The 21259-nt window shown below is 38.5% G+C and overlaps 1 pseudogene; it reads right to left on the reverse strand.

Moving 5' to 3' along the window:
* Positions 1-4215: 4215 nt before the first annotated feature.
* LOC132491655 (ferritin light chain-like) lies at positions 4216-19709 on the reverse strand (annotated as a pseudogene).
* Between the last annotated feature and the right edge of the window lie 1550 nt (positions 19710-21259).

The following is a 21259-nucleotide window of genomic DNA, read 5'->3' on the forward strand; positions in this document are numbered from 1 at the left end:
ACCCCTTGGGTTGGGTGATGGCAGCCCCATCTTCACTAGAACCTCTAAAGTTAACTTTGATTTTTCCCACTCTTTCTATCCGTCCCATGTATGCAGTCAGACATCTGATCTTGGACTTTTATTGACAAAATATGCTTGAATATAACCATTTCTTTTCACTCCCATTGCTACTGCTATTGTCACTGCCTTAACTAGGGCTTCAAGTTCTATATATAAAAATATAAATATCTATATATAAATAAAATATACAAATAAATAAAATATAATATTAATTCTAATGATTTAAAAGTCTTTTCTTGATAAGGACTTTTCCTGATAAAGATACACAATATCTTATATATTTCTGTATTATCTGTTCTTTTCTTAGAATTTTAGTCATATGATTCTATCTCTTGGTATGTCTAGAACTTTTTGATTGAATGCTGGCTATTTTATTTGGCTGTTTTTGTTTTTCTCAGTGGAAATGTTGTTTGGCTTCAAAATATTTTATTCTACCTGGAAGTAGCAAATCTTCAAATTACAATTTTTTAAATGCTGTCAAATATCAATACTATAGGTATCACAAAATCTAGAAAAATGACATTTAAAAATTAACTACTGCCAGATGTATCTCTATAAAACTTTTTCCCCACTCTTTTAGCTATATATTCTTCAATTGCCTCCTCATATGACAGTTTATGTATTTTAGAAATAAAATTTTAAGAAATAAACTTTGTAGTTTATAGACATAGGTTTCTTTAACATGGTTGATTAGAATTTGCTTTTAGTTATTAATAGTTTAGAAAAGTTTATTTCAGCTTCACAATTTATTATTGAAAATGTCACATTAATTTTCATTGTTAAATTTGAGAAAATCTCTATGGATTACTTCTTCCTAAATATTTACTATTATAAATGCATTACTGATTTCAGTACTGCTATAGGTTTGTGCATTACAGGAATCCTGATAAAATACTCTTTCACACCATTCCATTACACAAACACACACACACACACACACACACACACACACTGTTATTGATGGAGTATATCCTTGACAGCAGAAAATTTCTGTTTTGACTAATCATTGATGAGAACTGAATCTTTGACTTACCGTTCACATGCCTGATGATTGAAATAATTTTCCACAGAATAGCTTCTGGCTTTATACTTTTCAGTTCTTTTTTTCTTCTTCAAACGCACATGCTTTGAGAGCTGTGAAGTGCAGGACATGGCTATATTGTAAGGTGGTTTTTGTCCTTATGCTTCTGTATCTTGTGCTAGTTAAGTCAGTAGAGTAGTCAGTAGGAGTACTGGAAGTTATTCCTGTAATGGGATAGTATATAGTCAATTACATATGGTGGTGTCTGAAAATCACATAATAGCCTCACCTAAAATATCTCCTTAGCCAGATTTCAAAAAAGCCTGTGGCCATTCCAATATGATCCAACATAGCGGAATATGATAGAGGGAAAATTGGCAGAGAAAGAGACGCTGGTCTTACCTGATTGAAGTTAAAATATCTCTTTTGACAATTTTGAAAAAACATATAATTACATGAACTAATTTCTAGGGTTCTTCCTAGGACCTAAAAAGGAACCCATAGAGTTGTGGAACAATAATGAAAGCTACTGTAATGAGAAGCCTGTGCACCGCAACAAAGATTAGCCCCTGCTCAACGCAACTAGAGAAAGCCCGTGAGCAGCAACGAAGACCCAACGCAGCCAAAATATAAATAAATAAATAAAAATAAATAAATTTATTTTAAAAAAGTAATACCCAGCTTTGAGCCATGAGAAATATGATGAGGAGAAATTAGCTAATGTTTTCGGAACTTTTAAAATATCAAACTCAGTCTCTAAGATTTTAGCATTATATACAATATCAGTTACTTATTAGTGGTTTGGGAAGACCAATTAAAAAATTTCTCTTACTATATTGAAATTCATGGCCCTGATGTTTTCCACATTGACTATATGAATGATGAAGAAAATTCAATCATGTATTTCATTTCCAACTGGACAGAAAACAAAATTTTAAAAAATGTTTGGACTACTGACTTTTGATTTCTTCTAATGCAAATGTATAGGTAATTTTTTTTCCCTGATTAGGAGAAAAGTGGTGGAAGAGGGCAGGGTTAAGAATTAAGCAGTTAAGCTGTTGGTCCCACATCAGACAAATTATCCTTATACCTCCTGTCAATATTGTTAACAGAGACTGTTATTTTATTAATCCTTATGATCCAGTGATTCTTTTTTTCATGTTTCAGGGCACAGCAGGTGAGAGAGTGGATTTGTTAAGCTGGGTGGGTTTATCCTTTTATGTGTTCATTCAATTTTATGTTCATTTACTTATTGTACACATATGGCAATAGAAGCTGCTAAAGCAATCATTGCTATTCTGCAAAACAACAAGGCACAGAAGCAGATGTCTTATTTCTGAGATTTCTCCCCCCAGGATTATTATGATTAAAGATCCTTTCCCCCTCTCCCTGGAGAGGACGAGGGGCTGCTTGCTGGAGATTTTTTAATGACTTGGGGAAAGGCTCAAATATCCCCCCATTATGGTAATCCACCCCAGGGACAAACCACACAAGAATATTATGAATTTATTTTATTTTTCTATCCTTGCAAAGGTAATACTCAGCTCATTAGAATATGAGAAATATACTGTCAAATTTCAGAATTACGTGGATGAAGAAAATCACCAAAGTGGCATCATATCATGTGTGTTATAGTTGTATTTACTATATTGACTATATTAACTATATTGTGTTAACAATAGGTTGTATAACTATATATTGAAAAGGCAAAACGCTGTAACTTATTTCAGAGAAAATAATTATGTTGGCAAACCCCAAATTGTACATTGTAGATGGGTCCTAGGAAAAGAAGATTTAATTCACAGTGGACAATAGGTTAGCTTCTGTTTTCAGCCATGTGTTATTTCAAGAATCAAACATCATGAATAATACAGGATATAGGAGGAATAATCTAAAGATGGAAAAGCACATTTTGATTAGGAAAGAGAATTTAAGGTTTAAGTCTTTTTTTTTTAAGGAAAACTGCCTTATTACAATGAGATAAGAAAATTGTTTCCTTCTTTTCTTCCTTCCTTTCTTCCTCTTCTTTTTTTTAACCTTTTAATTTTGGATATTTGACCTCTAAGCTGAGATGACTGGAAATGCCTCCTCTGGGCATCAACCTTTTTGAAAGACTTTTTCCCCCTCCCTAAGGGCTATTTGTCTCTTGGAGGCATTGTCTACATTACTCACCAAGAGGCAAGCATTTGTCCTTGCACTAAATGCTGACATCTCCTGATAAGAGGGAGGCTGCAAAGTAGAAGAATTGAAGGTCAATATGTTGATATTGCTCTCAAGCGCATTGATGTACATTTGTGTATTGGGGAAGGGGAGTGAAGCTTGAGAGTGGGCCAGTGGGGAGGGGTAAATATTTTGTGACGCTGTCTACCTATGGGCTTATAAAGTTTACAGCTGCATTAGGAGGACAAGCATTACCATTAGCATGAAATGTAGGGCAGACCTCAGTTGCAAAAGCTTCTAGCCATACACATAGGGCAATACGTAAATGATATACCTTATTGCATTCACCCATTCACCCTCCCCTGTTCACGCTAATTGGAAATTTCTAACCATTTCAGAGAAGTAACACAACTATCAATCATTTTCCCTGGCATGAATCTTCCAGGAGGAAGAAAATGGAATACACCTAGCAACAGAGCTCACGCACTAGCCCATGTGTCTTAGATTTAATATCTGATCACTAGCTGGATTGAAGCCAAGAGGTGGTTCACAAATTTGCTGCACATTAGAATCACCTGGGGGATCTCTGAGGCCTCCCTGTGCCTAGGCTCCTCCCTAGACCTACTAAATGAAAATCTCTGGGGCTGGGACCCAGACACCAATGTTTTCCTTAAAAGCTCTTTAGGTAATTCAAACGAGCAGCAAAGCTTGAGAACCAGCCCAAAAACAGGAACAAACTTATTTCACACAGATAAAGTGGGGCAATTCGTATGTTAAAAGAACGTGTATCTATCTATCTATTTTTTTCCTTTTTATTCTGTTTGTGTTTCAAATAGGCTTTTTTTTTTACCTGCAAAAAGCGTTATTGTTTCCATTTGGCCCAAGGCTTGGGAGAGGGATCCAGGGTGGTTAAAAAGCTGCCTAGTGGCTGCAGAGCGGGGCTTCAGGAAAAGCTCTGATGCCAGAGGGGCTCCTCAAAGGACGCTGGACTTCAGAAACACCTGTTCGTGCTCGAGGGTGAGCCTTTCAAAGAGATACTCGCCCAGCCCAGCCTGTGGACCAACCAGCCTGCGGAAGTTGGTCAAGTGGTCGCCCATCTGCTTGATGAGTTTCAGCTGCTCCTCCGGGAAGCGGCTCTCCCGGAAGTCGTAGAGGTAGGAGTCTGTGCAGTCAGAACCCAGGGCGTGCAGATCCGATAGTGCGTGGTTCAGGTTCTTCTCCCTGAGAATGGCGGCTTCCACAGCATCCTGGGTTTCACCCCACTCATCTTGAGAAGGCTTCCGCGCATCCTGGTAGAGGGCGCGGCCACAGCACTGGTTTTGCATTTTCGAGAGACGCTGGGCGCCCTCACACTTCTCCTCGGCCAATTGGCGAAAAAAGTGGCCCATACCGTCCAGAGTCCCATCGTTGCTCTCGAAATAGAAGCTCAGAGAGAGGTAAGTGTCCACAGATGCATGTTGAACAGGCGGTGGACGGTGGCCTCCACCTCGGTGGAATAATTCTGACGAATCTGGGAACTCGTGGTTGATCAGTGATAAGGAGCTAAGCTCAAAAAATGGTGTTGGCCTGTCCTGGAGGCTGAGGATAGCTGAGTGGCTGATTCTAAAGGTTGCGACTGGAAGAAAGGTTGGAGGGTGGTCGGGGGCTGGAGCAAGGAGCGTCCCTGGGTCTGTTCATTCCAAACACTGTTGAAGCAAAAGACAGATCTGTAGGACAGCTGAGTGCACTGCCTCAAATAGGCTTTGAGAAAAATGAACAAGAAGTCCAAGCAAGGACAAAACTTACCCTTCCCCCCACTAAAATAGCTGTTGATACTGGAATCTAGATCTGGGAAGGGATTCTTCCATTACTTTCTTAACATTCCAAGCCACTAGAACAATAATTCTCAAAGTATGGTCACCTTGTAACCAAGCAGTACCCTATGGGGCCTTCCTAGGACAGACCCATCCCCCATAGCCTCTGCTGTAGTTCCTCTCTGAAGTACTCAGATAATAGTATCTCAGGCATACTTCTTGAGTTTTCAGATGCTAAAAACCACCACCAAATGGAAGAAATTAACTCCTTGATGATCATGAGCACGTAGCCCCCAGACCTTCTAGCACCTGAGGATGGATAATGTTACCTGCCCTGTGGCCTCAACATCAACCAATCAGAGAATTGTGCACGAGCTGATCACATTCCCTAGGAACGCCCCTCCCTCACCTGGCCTTTAAAAATGCTTTGCTGAAACCCTTTGGAGATTTCAGGGTTTTTTTGGAACACGGGCCACCCCTCTCCTTGCTCGATCCTGCAATAAACCTTTCTCTGCTCCAAACTCCAACCTTTAGGTTTGTTTGGCCTCACTGTGCTTCAGACACACAAACCTGCATTCGGTAACAACCTGACCAGCTTTACCAGCATCCCCTGATAATGTGTTAGATATTCAAGTTTTAGGGCCCTGTCCCAGCCCTATGGAATCAGCAACTCTGGTGGGGCTCAGTGATCTCTGTTATAACAGGCCCTCCAGATGATTTTTATTCACCTTAAAGTTTGAAAATACCTGCATTGTCAGCTGGCCAAAGCGTCCACCAGCAGGTGAACAGGAGTGGTGCCTGGAAAAGATACGGACTAGCTAAGGCAAGTACAGCAGCATTTGCTATGGTAGTAATGGAGAATGCCTTTTCTCCACTGGTTGGCATAGACTAGTATCTGGGAACAGTGGCAGGGTTATTTAGGATGCTTTACATTTCACTGTAGAGTGACCTCTGTCCTGGTTTGCCAGGGACTTCCCCTGTGTGAGCACTTAAAATCTCATCCTGGGAAACCCCTTAGCCCTGGGTTTGAAAAACTTAGGGAATAACATGAAATTTAGGGGAAATATGATCCAGGTTTTGGGCAAGTCACAAGTGCTAATTAAAGCTAAGCATGTATGGAGAACTCTAGCCTTCTTTACCCCTTTGCTGGGAGGTAAATCTGACTGGGTAAAAGGACTTATTGTTAAGAGATATTTGTAGAAACGTCCCCTCTTCTTACAAGGATTGAATTATCTCAGTAACAATTAGCTAAGCACAGGTGTAAAGCATTTGATTTACTCCCTGGTGTTCTTTATCTTCTCATCCAACTAAATCCATAGCCCTTGTCTAGCTCCAGCCAGTAGAGTCAGAACTTGTTTTACTGTTTAACTAAAGTTCAATTTAAATTCTCTCTACATCTCCCGGTTCTCAGCCCTGGTTGCATATTATAATCACCTGGGGAGATTTCAAAAACTACTGATGCCAGATTTCTACCTATCATGGATATTTGAGGAGGGACCTGGAATGAAAGGCTCTAGTTTATGGTTTTTGGAGCCAAATTATAGTCTACACTGAGCCAAATCATTTGTGAGATCACCTCTAAAAAGGAATTTATCTGTTATAACTAATGCTCTTCCTTTGCCAATATCCTTGATATGTCCCTCTTTGGGGGAAAAAAAGGATGGAACCCCCCCCCAGCAGTTGGGCTCCCTGAATTACAAGGTGATGCTGTGGAATTAGTGTTGGCTCAGAGTGCACACCTTCGGATACCCATTCTCTCTCCTGCTTCCTTGCATGAACTTATATCCCTGGGCAGTTTTTCATCCACCACCCTCTTTTGCTTCTAATCTTAGCAAGTAAAGTCTCCCCTTAATGAAACAGCATTTCATGGGGCTTACTGGGAGCATAGGTCAGTTCCAGACCTATCATATGTTAGCTAAAGCAGATATAAGTGATGTATTTTTGGCATTCATCCTTGTGGGTTGGAGAGAGAAGACAGAATTTTATCCTTTTAGGTGTCATCTGACTGGGCAAATGGCCTCTTTCCCTCTGCTGCTTACCATGTGAAAAACTGAGGGTGTTATCTCTAGAAGGTATCAGAATAGTTCAGATAAATCAAATTTCTCACTAAAAGATGACAAAACTATGGCTTAGGTGGTTGATTTTACATGTCAATTTGTCTGGGCCACCACGCCCAGTTATTTGGTCAAATAGTATTCTGGATATTTCTGTGATGGTGTTTTGGGTTTTTAAAAAAATTTTTATATGTTATTTATTTATATTTTTGGCTGCATTGGGTCTTCATTGCTGCACGTGGGCTTTCTCTATTTGCAGCAAGCTGGGGCTACTCTTTGTTATGGTGCGCGGGCTTCTCATTGCCATGGCTTCTCTTGTTGCGGAGCATGGGCTCTAGGCACGCGGGCTCAATAGTGGTGAACGGGCTTAGTTGCTCCACGGCATGTGGGATCTTCCTGGACCAGGGCTCAAACCCGTGTCCCCTGCATTGGCAGACGGATTCTTAACCACTGTGCCACCAGGAAGGTCCCTGTGATGGTGTTTTTGGATGAAATTCATATTTAAATTGGTGGACTTTGAGTAAAGCAGATTATCCTCCATAATATGGGTGGGCTTCAACCAATCAGTTGAAGCTCTTAATAAAACAAAGACTGACCTCCCTGTTGCAAAAAGGAATTCTACCAGAACACTTAACAGAAATTGAACTGCAACTCTTCCTAGAGTCTCTAGAGCACCTAACCTGCAGAGTTTGAATTTACCAAGCCTCTATAATTGTGTGAACCAGTTGTTTAAAATCTCTCTCTCTCTTTCTCTATCTATATATAGATATGGATATAGATCTAGATATCAATATTGATATCTAGGTCTATATCTGTCAATATATATGGTCACATTGTATGCACATACTATTAGTTCTGTTTTTCTGGAGAACCTTGACTAATATAGTGGCCCATATAAATAAAAGGATGAACCCAGGTTCACCCAGGTAGAAAGTGGTACAATGAGAACTGGAACTTAAGGCCTCATGACTCATTCAGCTGTGAACACTAACCCAGAACTGGGGTCAGCAAACTCTGGCCCACTGATCAAATCTCTCTTGACTCCTGGTTTTATAAATAATGTTTTGCTTGAACACAGCTGCACCCATTCATTAATGTACTGTGTATGGCTGTTTCTGTGCTATAGCAGCAGATGGGCAGTTGCAACAGAGATGTATGGTACACAAAATCCAAAATATTTACTATCTGACCCTTTACAGAAAAGATCTGCTGACCCTTGCTCTAGGATGCCATCTGATTTCTGATAGCACCGAGGAGAATAATTCGTGCACATTGGGTTAGATTGTTAATCTCATGTCCTCCTTAGGTCAAAGATCTCTTAAATGCTCACCCTTGCAATAGCCAATTTGGGGAGGATTATCTGAGGATGCAGAAATATTTCTTGCCAGGTCTTTCCAATCCACACTGCTCCCTGACTGTGGTTCTTAAAACCTATTTTTAAAAAAAATTTTATTGGTATATAGTTGATTTACAATGTTGTGTTAGTTTCAGGTGTACAGCAAAGTGAATCAGTTATACATATACATATATCCACTTTTTTTTTTTAGAGTCTTTTCCAAATAGGCCATTACAGAGTATTGAGTGGAGTTCCCTGTGCTAATAAGAACAGCAGGTTCTTATTAGTTATCTATTTTATATACAGTAGTGTGTATATTTCAGTCCCAATCTCCCAGTTTATCCCTCCCCCCATCCCCTGGTAACCCTGTTTGTTTTCTACACCTGTACCTCTACTTCTAAAACCTGTCTGTTTTAACCGTCTACCACTCATTGCTTACTGGCTCTGGCTTCATGTACTTGATAATAAATCTATTTCTTGTTCTATCCTGGATGACATGTTCCAAGGACTGAGATAATATCTTATTCCACATAATTTGTCCTTAATATTGTCTATCTTGGGGTCTTCATCTATGTCCCAAAGAAAACAGTCACACTCTGTCTTTTAGTATTACTAATAATACCACATTTTATGGGATGAATTTGACCCATTGCACTGAACTATCCCTTTAGAAGCTGTATGCAGCCTGTCACTGGGTTTTAGCACAGGGGTAGAACTCAGATTAGTGTTCCTATTTAAACAAATCTACTTGACCAGAAACTTTTGTCTCACCAGTTATTTTATTACACAAGTAACTTCTGTCTTTGCATCTATGATGTAAACATTTTTAATTGCCTAAATTATCTGAAAAATTATTTAGAGCTTCCATTTCAGTAGGCATTGGAATTGCTGTGGTATGACTGTTTCATTATTTTATTTCCAAATGTCAAATTAGGCTTCAAGCTTTGGCCAAAAGTAGACAAAAAAGGGATTAAAAAGAAATGAAGAGTGGGAAAGACTTCTGATGCAATGGAGACTTAATAAAGATTTGATTTTGAATCAATAATTTATAATAAAGGTTTGATTTTGAATCAATAATTTATGTCATTGCAAAATAGCTCCCTGGTAAACTTCCATTCTTTGGTATCATTGAGTACAGAAATCAACAATCAAACTGTGCAGTGCTCTTCTTCATTTTCTAAACACAAACCTATATCTAGATGAGAGGAGAATTCATTTCATCACTCAGGCTCTGGACTTACGACTCCAAGTCCTGTCTTCTTTCTTTTTTTTTTTTTTTTTTTCTTTTTGCGGTATGCGGGCCTCTCACTGTTGTGGCCTCTCCCGTTGCGGAGCACAGGCTCCGGACGCGCAGGCCCAGCGGCCATGGCTCACGGGCCCAGCCGCTCCGCGGCATATGGGATCCTCCCAGACCGGGGCACAAACCCGTATCCCCTGCATCGGCAGGCGGACTCTCAACCACTGCGCCACCAGGGAGGCTCCCAAGTCCTGTCTTCTTTCAACCATACCTGCTACGTTTCTGTCTAACTTCTTGAACATGAGGTAATGGCTTCAGCTTTCATTCCCTTCCTCAGTCTATAGCTTGGTGACTAAGAGTAAGGGATCTAAAACTTGAGAACTTGGGTTCAAATCTTGACTCTAAAATTTACTTGTTGGGTACTCTTGAGCATGTTATCTGTTTTTGCCTCAGATTTCTCATCTATAAAATAGAGATAACATTATTTCTCTCAGCGAGTTGCTATGAGGGTTAAAAGAGAAAATTCATACAATGCAAGAATTTATCAGTTCTTGGAACACAATAAATACCAGAAAAAAAAATGTTAGCCATTATCAAAGGCCCCTCATTTTATGGATAATATAGATTAGCGTATATAGGTATAATATTTACATATACATAAACATTTTATATCTATATGTGTGTATACATTCTTCTCATAACAGAAATTGAGAAGTCAACATTCACATCTAAATATGTGCTCTGTGAAATATAGATCTCCTGTGTACAGACAGTGCTGTAGTTATCTATTGCTACATAATAAAGAAGTCCAAACTTAGTGGTGAAATAAACAAATTTTAATATGTGCACAGATTCTGTGGGTCAGCAATTCAAACAGTACACAGAGGAGATGGCTTGTCCCTACTCCATGACTGATGTCTGAAACCTCAGCTCATGAGGATTCAAATGACTGGGGCTGGAATCATCTAGATAATTATTTTTATTTTTTGCGGTACGTGGGCCTCTCACTGTTGTGGCCTCTCCCGTTGTGGAGCACAGGCTCCAGACGCGCAGGCTCAGCGACCATGGCTCACAGGCCCAACTGCTCCGCAGCATGTGGGATCCTCCCGGACCGGAACACGAACCTGTGTCCCCTGCATCGGCAGGCCGACTCTCAACCACTGCACCACGAGGGAAGCCCCTAGATAATTTTAATTCACATGTCTGGCACTTGACATGGGATGACTTGAAGACTGGGCCCAACAAGGACTGTTGACTGGAGTGCCTACAGATGGCTGCCCATGTGGCTTGGACATAACGTGGTAGCTAGGATTCAAGATAGAGTATCCCAAGAATGAGTGTCCAGAGTTCAAGCATTCCAAGAGAGTCATGCAAAAGCTGCATGATCTTTTATGACCTAGTCTTAGATATTACATAGCATCACTTTCAGTATATTCTATTGCAGGAGTTGGAGATCTTTTTCTGTAAAGTGTCAGACGGTCAATATTTTAGGCTTTACAAGCCATACAGTCTCTTTTGCAACTATTCCACTCTGCTGCTGTGTTGTGAAAACAGACACAAACAATACATATGCTAATGAACATGGCTGTGTTCCAATAAAGCTTTGTTTATAAAGGCAGGTAGAGGCCTAGATTTGGCCCACCTGCCATAATTTATTGACCCCTGCTCTACTGTTTGAAGCTGTGGAAAGTCTGCCCAAATTCAAGGGAAAATGCCCGCATCTGGATGGGAAGAATGGCAACGAATTTGAGACCCTGCAAAAAAACCACTACCTATGGGGTATTTATAAGAGGATCTGTCTGCATACCTTGTTTCTCACATGTGTGGTGGATATGAGGTACTGGGACATCTTACATCTCTGTAAGCCTGGGTCAAGGTCAAAGTTGGAATCTGAACTTAATGACCTTGATTTCTGGAATAATTGGTAACTCTAATTATGATTTCCTAACATTCCTTACCCCAATAAATATACCACAAAAGATAGATTTCAAGTAAACAGTTGCTTTATGGCAGATTTTTATTAAGTCTCCATTGACTGAATTATTCCATTTTGGTTGGAAAGCGTGAGTTTTGTTTCTTTCCTAAAGAGATCTGCAACTTTTCAGATGTGGCATTTCACTCTACTGAGAGGATGATGTAGGTTTTTATAAACACAAAAAGCAGGGCAGGCTGAGTTCACTCAGATCATACTAATGCTTACAGGAATAACCGAAACTGGAACACAGGCTTCCAGGTTTTCCTGTCCTGTGCTCTTTCCGGTAGGTGACATTGTCTGCTGGGCCTGGCAGTAATAAGTTTTGACCTTTACCTCTCTAGGCTATTGTGAAGTGATTTTGGGCTTTGTTAGCTTTCTTACAAGTTTGTACTAAATTGTGTCCATAAAGTAGCCTGAATTCCTCAGGGAAGGATGATAGCTGTTATTGTGTTATTACTTAAAATGTTGTGTTGGTTACCTCTTTTTCTTTTCTGTTGTCCAGCTGTATCCTGAACTTAAAAGATATGTTATCCAAAATGAAAGATGTGCATCTGGTGAAAAACACTAATTTAAGGGATGAAAATTCCTGATGATTGCTTCAGTCAACCCTTAATACACACTGAGCTTCATTAGTAAATAGACAACTCTCAGATCTTTCCCTTGGAAGAGATCGCATAATCAGGCTTTGTGTTGATTTCGCATTCTGTTCTTTAGAGACAGAACAAATTAGAATAATTGGCTGGTACAGGGAAAGCACAAAGAACTTTCTTCTATTTTTGTGATGCATCCCGTAATAAGGGTTGAAAATGAGACTAGAGGTAAAAACGTGAAACTCAGAAGGGCAATGGGGAGAAGATATTGTTTCTTTGAAAATATCCTTTCAGTGTTGGCCCAGAAGAAATAGGAAGCTGAGGAAAATATTTTTAAAAAAATAATGATTTTTGTGTTAACAATGTGAGTGTGGAAGTAGTAAGAATCAGGAAGCAAGCATCCTTTTCCACCAAGGACTTGGGAGCAAATGAAACCATAAATACTCCCCGCTCTTGGAAACCCTTTTGGAGCAGTAATCAGAGAAGGGTAAAGGCAAAGCCTCAGGGCAGAGGTGTTCAGAGCAAAGGGATAGGAGGAGAACAAAAGGAGAGTGGATATTTTTAGAGCCGTCATTTTGAAATTTACCTGCTTCTGCTTCAGTGCTGCTTTGCCACCGTGTTGGTCCAGTAGAAATCCTCAAAGCAAGAGCAACCCTATTTTAAAATAATAAGGTTAGAGCAAGTGACTTGAATCCAGATCTCTTTAGCTCAAGAGCACAGAGGGGAGTGTGAGGAAAGAGTGAGGCCACAAGGAATCGTTCACTGGGTACAATTTCCTCAAACCTCACTAACTGGGAGAAACTGACCACTGGATTATGTGCCTTGAAGGAAAGCAAACATGTTGAAAGCAAAGAGTGTGGAGCTTGTTTAGAAAGCAAGCTCTATCATTTGGTCACCTGCTGATGATAATAGCATTGGCTGAGACCTGACCATTTACAATGAAGGCACTTCTGTAGGTAATAAGTTCCAGGAGGGCCAGAACTGAGTATGTCTGTTTCAGCATTTAGCATGGCTTAGCATCTTAGAGCCAGGTACATTATTGGCATATTAGACTTAAAAATGAATATTTGAAGATTGTCTGAATGAGTGGATGTGTGTGATTCATATCCTATTTGCAGGTCCTATGCCCTACAGTGGATTTTCAGTGTCAGATTGTGAAAGTATTTATGATGGGGATTGGCATTGTTCCCCATCTTATGGATAAAGATTACACATCATAGGACTTTATATTGACATCCCAAAAGCCTCATAGGAATTACTTAACAAAAAAATAAAATTGGATTCTGTATAATTTCTAATTTATAAGCTGCCCAGAACACTGGTATTTCAGCCAGTCCTCTGCTGGTTCCAGTGGTGGTCCCATGATCACCCAGGCATAATCAGAATGGCTTTAGGATTTGGGAGCCAAAATGTTCCTCAGTATTTACTGCTTTGCTAGTCCATTTTAGAAAATGGACTATTGAAAAAATAGCTTCAGACACAATATGGCATTTTATGATTTAGCGTGAAATCTGAGAAATAATAGAGGTTATCTGAAGCCTGCAATGGTAAAGTTCCCTCTTCCCTCTGCTATTGAAGTTATTGTCTTTAAACAAAGATTCTACATCAGTAATGCTATATATATATATATATATATATATAGTTTTTCATGATATTCAGGTTAATTTCCTGTTCCCTCTAAGGAAGTAATGAGTTGGCTGGTATGAGAGATGGTGTGGCTTCCAAAGGTGGAAAGTATCATTTTGTTGTAATTTCTGGCTACCTAAGGATGGGAGAGGCCCAGGACACTGCAGTCAGTATATTATGTGGAGCAGGTTATATTGTGGTTTATTTATGAACTTTTACATGTTTATTTTCTATGCCAGTTTGTGTGCTCTTTTTTGAGTTTTGGTAGATAAGTGTTTTGTAACTTTGGAATACTTGGAGTTAAGTATATATAACTTATATATATATATATATATATATATATTATATATATATATATAATATATATATATAAACGTAGTAGTTAAAGCCGTGGAGAGTGTACTAGTCTACCTAGGTTCAAATTCTGGCTTTACCCTATGGCTTCCCTGTGGCTTCCTCTCCCTATCTATTAAAAAGGAGTATAGTAAGACTGCTGTGATGAGTTACAATAATGCCTGGCATATACTAAGTGCTATTTAAGCATTTGCTATAATGATTATGTATACTTGAAGGCAAGGACCTTGCCCCTTGATTGTCTCTATATTCCTAATGCTTAAGAATTCCTAGGGCTTTTCTAGTGCATTGTCTTAGGATAGAGATAGCTCAGCATAGTTCTTGTCACTGTAAAGTACTGTTATGTTGAAAGTCTTTGCTTGTGTACTAATCTATGACATATCTGTTGAGGACAAAGAAAAGAATAGTTTTAAAACTGCAACGGATAACAAAAGATTGTGTGATTTAATGCCTTTATTACATAATTATAAAACTAACAAATGATGATGGTAGAAAATTTGAAAAACTCCTAGACAAAATAGAGATCAATAAAATTTGGAGTAAATTTCAGAGTGTAAAGTTGTCCATGAATATTAGTGCTTTCACATTTTCCAGGACTTTAAGTAGACTCTGCTTCTTAAGAGTCTATGCATGATATTTTATTTTAATGATGTTTTCATCATGGGGACACACACACAAATCTGTTAAAAAAAGAAAGTCATGTAAATCACTGATGTTTCAGATAGCCACATGAAATAAAGTGGGAAAGGTCAACAAGCTGAAAGAATGTGGAGTAGCATCTCCTTAATTGCTTACATAATTCTAATAATTACCTCTTTGTGGATAAAATAATTAATGGAGAATCTAATTCAAGAAAAATGTATGAACTTCACGCCTTCTTGAAGCCAAGTATTTCTTTCCACAAAAGGTTACTTTCCACACCATGATTCCTTATTACCTGACAGGGAAAGAGTATTGTATGGCAAAGTGTCTTCCCGAAGGAGGGTGCTTCCCACACTGATTGTCATAAATGACTTCGGAATTACTGTTGCTGTATTACCAAAATCTTCAACTAGGATATTCTTGACAAATGCGATCCTTGGTTAATTTTTAGAGCTACAAACTGTCAGATGGCTCTGAAATAACAATTGTCTGGCTATCTTTAGGGGTGATCACAATATGGTAATGACCTTGAGGTATCACTAAAAAGCAGGAAGGTGTGAGTCTTCCTTTGGTTCCAGAGTGAAGTGCTAGTTGGAGTTGGAGTTGGAAAAGAGGCCAAAAACCAAGTGATAGAGAAGGAAATGTGAGGTCATTAGTGAAAAACCAGGTTTAAGTTAAGGTGAAAAGGCATGAGGAAATGGTCAACTGTTATAGTATTAGAAAGATCATCAAGAAGCATATCCATGAATGCAGTTTGTATTGCAATCTGCTGAAAAAGAGACAAATATCCTGGCCTGGACTTCATGGAGATTATATTTTATTGATTCTGATAATAGATTATTGTTGAAAAGGGCCTCCTATAAATTATAAACATGCAAAAGCAGCAAGATAATTTTTTTTTCTTTATGTATGTGTTTCTCATTCCTACTCACTTTCAGTTACCCTTTCTCTCTCAGGGGAAGAGAAAATCACAAAAAACAAAAATGTCAAATCTCAGCTATTCATTTTCAAGATAATTTTTTTTCCAAATTCCAGTGGAGGCAATAGTTTAACTGTAAGCCTCAAAAAGCTAGATTTTTACAAACTGTAGCCAAATTTTATTCCATAAATAATAGCTTTGGAAAGAATATGTGATGATGCAAATTTGGAAAAAGCTGGTTTTTCTTCCATAAATGACTTCACTGTGTTTGGGAGAAGAGGCAGAGAAGAAATCAAGGTAATCAAACATGGGGTGAGTTTTTCTGATAGGGGACTCCAGTGATTTAAAATAGACTAGATAATCCTAGGGATAATCTGAGGGTAGAACAGACCAGTGCCTCATTCCAATCTGGTACCCTGGAAGAAAACAGTGTATTTCCTTTGAGGTCTTGAGAGGTTTTTCTTTTGCTTTGTTTTGTTTTTGGTTCATTTTGTAATCAACCTTATTAAGGTATCATTTACATACAATAAAATGCAGATATTTTTAGTCAGCGGTTCAGTGACTTTTAATTTATGTATACATTTGTATAACTACCACCCCCATAAAGATAGATAACAATTCTAAAACCCTAGAAAGTTTCCTCCTAGCCTTTTGCAAAAGTATCCCCACCTTCCACCCCAAGGCAACCACTGATCTGTTTTTTATCTTTAGAGATGAATTTTGCCCATTTTAGAATTTCATGTAAGTTGAATAATACAGTAGGTGCCCTTTTGATCTGGCTTCACTTGCTCAGCATATGGTTTTTGAGATTCATTCATGTAGGGATGTTTTAAACCAGGACTTTAGCCTGGGTGGCTGATGTTGTCTGAAGGCACCTGTAAGTACATCTGAGCCTCTGGAATTGTCACTGTCTGTTCTTGGCTCAGTATTTTCAACTTTACTAAGAAGCACAAGGTTGACGTAAGGAAGATCATTGTCAGTATAATGGAGGTGAAGTGGGTTCTGTTACATAATATTCTCAGCATAAATTGACCTGCTTGGAATCATTGTGTGATAATCAACAAGGATACTCTTCCTACAAAAAACCTTGATAGTATAAAACTTCTAAAGGATGCTGTCCTAGGACTCTTTTAGTTTTCATTTTTTGGGAAACATTTCTGGAAAATTAAAATGCTCATAACCTGAAAGAAGCAATTATTCACCTGAAGGCTAACTCTGCTAAAGTTGAGTTGTCCGACCTTTACATGCCAATAGAACCCAAATGGCCTTGCAAAACAGTGCTATAAGCACATAGATTATTTAAGATGGATGTGTGTATGCAGTAAAGTGAAAAAACAAAGAATCTTTGAGTTTCCCTTGCTTTTTTTTTTTTTCTTTTTCATTTAAGTTTCTATAGCCTATGCTCATAGTTTAGGGTAACCTCAGGTTAGCTTTAGGTCCACTCTTTACATAAATGTTGAAGTACTCCATACCCACCTTTTTTCTTCCTTCCTTCTTTTCTTCCATCTTTCCTTTCTAACTTATAATCCATTTTACTTAATCCTGCATTTGTTGAGGTGGCAATTAGTGTAGGAAAATTGAAAGCAGTGTGAAATTTTGCTGTTCAGAATGCATGTTGACCAAATTCTATATTGAGAAAAGGTCTGAATTTACCCATGGTAACCCTTTCTCAGCGTCTTTGAATAAAGGCCATAGAAACTGGGCTATAATATCCTGAAAGGTATGTAGAATTCATAGCAATTGCCCTCAAAGAGCTTACCTACCATAGATGCATATGAATGCATTTAATGATTGCTTTATTGGCAGCAGTGCCAACATACACAGTCTATTTTGTTTTATATCATTATCATTACCTGCTGTTTACCACTGTATACATTGTTAATGGTGTGGTTTCTATGGCTTGTGAATTCCACGGCCAAATAATATGAAATTTATTGCACACTTTAGTGTAGAAGATGGAGACTTCATAAATTTTTGTGTGCTCTTTCCCCCTTTGGAATGTATTACACTGAGATCAGGCAAAATAATAAATTTATTTCAAATGTGCTTGATAGCTAAACATCAATTAGGACTGATGGGCAACATTTCTTCTTCCAGCAACATAACAGTTTTTAAAGAATAAGCCATTGAATGTGGAGTTACTGAACATGGAACTCAGTTCACTGGGATCCCTTCTTAGAATAATAAAGGAAAACTTGAATTGGATATGTGTGGCTTATTCAAGTAGTAACTAATCAGCTATACCTTGGTTGACTTAATTTGTCAGAATCATTTGGTGTTAACTGTCTTCTACTTCTTCCCCTGACTCTCACGGGAATGGATCATGAGTATCTTAAAACATACTAAGTCGTCTTCCATCCCTGTTAATCTAACTACTAAAGCACACTTTCCTTATCCAATGTAACTTACTGTCTTTTAGAGTAACTGCGGTTTTAATTCTCTACAAAATTAAAACCAGCAAAGAGAAACATTTTCAAGGAGCCACCACATTGTAGAGCTTTAGAAAGAAGACTTTAGAATTAAGGACAAATATATCATTTTATAGCTAAAGCAACTGAGGCCTAAAGTAGGAAGGTAACCACCGAGGTCAGGGAAAGGGGTTGAAGATCAGGTTTCAAGCTGAGGAAGAGTCTGCAGGGACTCAATCTGAGCAGTTCAGAAACTGAAAGGAGACCACTGATGTTCTGGGAAGGCTGGCATCTGGCATTGAGTGTGGGATTTCAGACAGAGATTGGGCCCGGGGGAACTGAGCTTCTGCAGTAGGCAGAGAAGTCCACCTCGTCTCTGGAAAGTGACACTGACCTCAGGGTGTTGGGGGGAAAGAACAATGAATTCCAGTCTGCCTGAGAAAGCAGGCCAATCTGATTAACTCTGAATTTAGGCTTATTTCAGATACTTCTTGAGAAAGAACTTAGACAAGAGCAAGTCCAGCACAGCCTCTTTAAATCCATGCCCAGTATTTTCTGGTGGAGCTGCTTAAACCCCCCAAGTGACTCCAGTATTTTAATTTCACTCTATATTTAATTCAGACAGTTCTATGACTGATTATTTAATGGGCGAATAAGTAGGGTCACAAAAGAGTGTGAATGTATTTTACAGGATGAGGATGGGCGGAGTGGAGCAGTCTGGAATAGGACACCAATAAAAAGGGATCTTGGTAAATAAATAAGAACATCTATTAGAAATGGAGAAGAATTCGCAAGGAAATTAGTGCCTGACACCACGCCCTACTCTCTGCGAGTTTAGAAGGTAGTTTCTAATTTTATTTTCATAGGAGATCTCCCTGTGATGAATTGTCTTTTACCTCCACACTACTTATCACATGGAAATATTGTGAAGTTTGTGTGAGAGAAAGCAAGTATTAGAATTTGTCTTGGAAGCAGCTATAAACATTTCCTGGAACAATCTAGGGTAGAAGGAAAAGGAAAGGAAGGTGGAAACAAAGGAGAAAGACAGCTAATGCTGCTGGAGTCTCTCGCTGGGATTTGTGGTCTCTCTTATTGAAACTAAGTACAGAAAGTCAGAACTTGACTGATTGTTTCTTGATCACGGTTTATTTTCATTTTTGTTTTTTTCTTGCTCTCTCATCAATTATTCCAGCCAATATTATGTCATTTTCAGTTTTAGTAAGCATGCCTGTCTTGTTTCCATTCACACTATTTATGCAAACTTTGACTGAACTGATGACCCCGAGTTATCAAGGAAACATTAGATATACCAGTGGATACATTTCTTAATTTTAGAAAAAAATTACTGAGTGAAGGTTAAAATAACTCCTCTTAAATTTGTCATATAAAAAAATTCTCCTAACATACAATACCTCACTGCCTAATAATGTCAGATAAATTAAGAATTCCTGTGTTTTCATGAATGCAGGCTAGTCTGTATATTTTTTGGCAGGTATGACCGTTACCGAGGGTAACGGCCTGGTTTGCTGGCCATGTCCTGTCTCCTAGAAGGTTGTAGTTTCTGTTGTCTTTCAGTTGGTCCATTGGATATCAGAGGTGAATTTATAAAATTATACTTCCCTTTACACTTACTTTGCTTTTTTTTTTTTTTTAATTTACTTGAAGTATAGTTGATTTACAGTGTTGTGTTTCAGGTGTACAGCCAAGTGATTCAGATATATGTATTTCTTTTTCAGATCCTTTTCCATTATAGGTTATTACAAGGTTTGAATACACCTGCCTGTGCTATACAGTAGGACCTTGTTGTTTATCTATTTTATATATAGTATACACTTACTTTGTGTGATCCAGCCTGGTCAGACCACATGATTATTTTTACTTCTGATATAATTTTTTCAGGTACAACCTCAAAGTCTTTGATAAGATTTTTTTTTTTTTTTTTTGCGGTACGCGGGCCTCTCACTGTTGTGGCCTCTCCCGTTGCGGAGCACAGGCTCCGGACGCGCAGGCTCAGCGGCCATGGCTCACGGGCCTAGCCACTCCGCGGCATGTGGGATCTTCCCAGACCGGGGCACGAACCTGTGTCCCCTGCATCGGCAGGCGGACTCTCAACCACTGTGCCACCAGGGAAGCCCCCTTTGATAAGATATTTTAAAATAAATTTAGCATGTGTGTGCTCTAAATCCAACAGTAGTTATTGGAGATATGGTTTTGCACTAGGTATTCCTCTCTTTTTTGTTCTTGGCCTACCAAAAGAAAATTAGCTTTTATTTTCTGGTTGGTTTGCTAGATGTTTATGACTATAACAAAAGTCTTAAATTTTGTCTCATATCTTAAAACACAATCTGAATTAGCAATGGATATTGTGCTATACATAGGGGCTGTGATATAAATATAGTTTCTAACTTCAAAAACATATAACCTAGAAGGGAACACAGACACATATGCAGCAATTATGGCAACTGCATTTGTTTACTAAGTGAAATATTAGTGAGATGGATAAAGTGCTAGCAAGCCTTGAACAGCCAAATCAGCTTCAAAAATAGATGTGCAGTTCTTTAAAAATATTTTAAACATTTTTCCAGCTACATGTAGAATATAACTTAGTATAAAAATGGTATGGGTTTTATTTTAAGCAATTTAGCATTTTGACATCCTCATAATGAAATTAAATCCAGAAGGAGGTTTCTCTCCATGATCTCTTGAAATGGTCCTTGATCATCCACAGTATTTACCATAATCACAAAGGTGGTACCAAGGGCAGGAAACTCCAACATTATTAAAGTTTCACAAAGCAAAGTCAATTTTAAGAATATAATGTCCCCAAACTGACAAAGGTCTTGAAAAATAATTTCAAGGGAAGCATAAATTATTTTCTGTTTGTCAAAGGGCAAAAGTATTTAGGTTGAGTTAATGAATGGTAGAGTTTTTGAGTGGAGAGTGTCCTTAACATATTATGTAGATCTGTACTGTCAACAGATGCTAGCCATGTAGCATTATTTGTATTTAAACAAATTTAAAAATAAGATTAAAAATTCAGTTCATCAGTAGCATTTGCCATACTTTAAAGATGTTTATTAGCTC

The sequence above is a fragment of the Mesoplodon densirostris genome, chromosome 6 (assembly GCF_025265405.1).
Source record: "Mesoplodon densirostris isolate mMesDen1 chromosome 6, mMesDen1 primary haplotype, whole genome shotgun sequence".
NCBI lineage: Eukaryota > Metazoa > Chordata > Mammalia > Artiodactyla > Ziphiidae > Mesoplodon > Mesoplodon densirostris.